Genomic DNA, 2465 nt, shown 5'->3' on the forward strand with positions numbered 1-2465 from the left:
GCGACTGGAAGGGTTTTCCCGTTTGGTGCTAGTGACCCCCTGGCGTGCTCCTCTGCGGCCGACCGGTTTTTTTGTTTTTTTTTTTTTTGTTTTTTTTTTGTTTTTTTTTTTTTTGTTTTTTGGAAGGAGTTCCCGAACCTCCGCTGCTTGGTGGTGTGTCCCTTTCTTTCCTTCTGTGTGCCTCCCGAGTTGCACCTTTTCTCCTTCGAAGGGGATTTTATTTTTTTATTTTTATTTTTTTTTTATTTTTATTTTTTTTGAAGGAGTTCCCGAACCTCCGCTGCCCGTTGAGTCCCGTTCTTCCACGCCACGTGCCTCCCGAGTGCAACGCTTCCTTTTTTTTCTCGCCCTCGAGAAGGGTAAATTTTTTTTTTGTGTGTGTGGCAGTGTTAGCGACTTCTTCCCGTGCTCTCTCTCGCTCTTCTCGCTCGTATTCCCGTCCAGTGCGTGTTAGAAAGCTCTCACGCCCGTTGTTCCCGATGCATGGCGTGTCTCGCTCCCGTTGGATCGATGTGGTGCTGCCGCGTTCTCTTCGGGCCGGGGCCTAAGCCGCGCCAGGCGAGGGACGGACATTCATGGCGAATGGTCATTCAGCGCGAATGGCGACCGCTCTTCTCGTTCTGCCAGCGGGCCCCTCGTCTCTCCTCCCCATTCCTTTGCAGGGTGGTGTGTGGAAGTCAGGGGTGCGGCTGTCCGGCACGAGCGCTGACCCGCGCACACTTGTTGCTGTGGTTCGCGGTGTCCCTGTGGACGTGTCGGGGGCGCTTGCCCCCACGCCGTTCACTGCTTCGCGGCCCTCTTCCCCCGTGCCGGGGGAAGGTGGTAGACCCGCTGCGGTGCATACCCTTCCCGAATGGTGTGTGCACGCGCCCTGCTTTGTGTGAGCCTTGCGGTGCTCCTGGAGCGTTCCGGGCTTTGACCACCAAGGTGCCCGCTTCTGAGTTGGCGGTGGCGCTTCCCGCTCCCCGGCGTGCCTCCTGTGCTCCATGGTGCTTGTGCCTTTACGCTTTCCCTTGTCCTAGTTGCCGGCTTTCTGCACGGTGACAGAAAAGGGGGGGGGTCGAGGAGTTGAGTGTGCGGTTAAAAGGCTCCTTCCGTTGGGTGAGCGCCCACCCCGTGCCTATGTTTTTGGTGCCTTCACCCGCGGGCCCTGCGCGGTTAGGGTGGTGCTGAGCGATCGCGGCTGGCCCTTTTTAAAGACCGGACTCCCTCAAGTCAAGGCTCCTCCTTTGTGTGCGCCTTGAAGAGGTCTGGCCCTCGGCGGGGACCTGTCGCAGGTCCCCCCGGTCCGCGAATGCTCAAGAAGACCCCGGAGAAAGAGACCTTTGCCGATACCGCAGACCCCCCACCAGCTGGCGCGTGGTCCTTCCCGTTCTGTCCCGCGCCTGTTGCTCGTTTCCCGTTGCGTGCACGGAGCCCTTGGCTGCTCGTCGGTGTTGGGTTCGTCCCGCCCTCAGTGAGGAATTTGCCTTCTCTAGCTATCTTCGGAAAGGGCTTTACGATCTCCGAGGGGCTTCTCCCGGATGGTCCCCTCGGCTGCCCGCCCTGACCTCAGCCTTCTGCGCGCAGCGTTTGCTCTCTCGCCTACCGCGACCCGCGCCTCCCCGCTCCGAGTACGAGGAGGGATCACGCGGGACGGGGCTCTGTCGACCTGCCGCTGTGCGGAGCTTGTGGGGGAGATTGGGTTTCTGGTGGCAGGTGGCGGGGAAGGGCCGTGCACACGCCCGCGTGCGCGGTACCCCCCTCACCGCGAGGGGTCGTCGCGGGACGGGTGGGTTTGGAAGGGCGGCGCTGGGCTCCCGGTCCCACCCGCCTCCGTTTCCCCCGTGCCCTCCGTCGCGTGTGCGTCCCTCCCACGCGCGTCCACGTCCCGGCCACTCTCGCGGCGAGGTCGTGTCGCGTGTGGTGCGTGCCGCGTGCTCTCGGGCGTCTGCGGTTGCCGCCTCGTCCCCCCCTTCCACGGCAGCGTTCCCACGGCCGGTGGAGATCGCGGGAGCCGTCCTACCCCCCCTTCCCCCTCCGCGGGGCTCTCGAGGGTCCGTGAACCGCGGGGTTGGCCTCGCTCTCGGGGGCGGACTTCTTATTTGGGGGAACCGGCGGTCGGCCGCGTCCGGCGCGTCGTCGGACGTTGGGACCCGCTGCCACGCGGGGGTCTTCGTCGGTTGGCGTCGGCGTCTGCCTCGGTTCTCTCTCGCGTCGGCTGGCGTCTCCTCGGGCTCCCGGGGGTTGTCCGTTGGTTTCGGGTCGGCTCGGTGCCGCGGGCGTGGCGGGACTGCTCCGGGTTGGGTGCAGTGTGATTCCCGCCGGCTTGGCTCGCGTGCCCGGTCGCCGCCCGAGCGGCCTCCCGGTCCCTTGTGAGGCGTCTCCCGCGGGGGGGTGCCGCTGCGGCCGGCCCTGCCGTCGACGGTCCTCGTTCTGCCGGTTCGCTCCCCCTCCCCGCCCGCCGGCGTTCCTTTCTCTCTCGC

The sequence above is a fragment of the Rattus norvegicus genome, unplaced genomic scaffold (genome assembly GCF_021556685.1).
Source record: "Rattus norvegicus strain SHRSP/BbbUtx unplaced genomic scaffold, alternate assembly SHRSP_T2T unassigned-0000141, whole genome shotgun sequence".
NCBI classification, from domain to species: domain Eukaryota; kingdom Metazoa; phylum Chordata; class Mammalia; order Rodentia; family Muridae; genus Rattus; species Rattus norvegicus.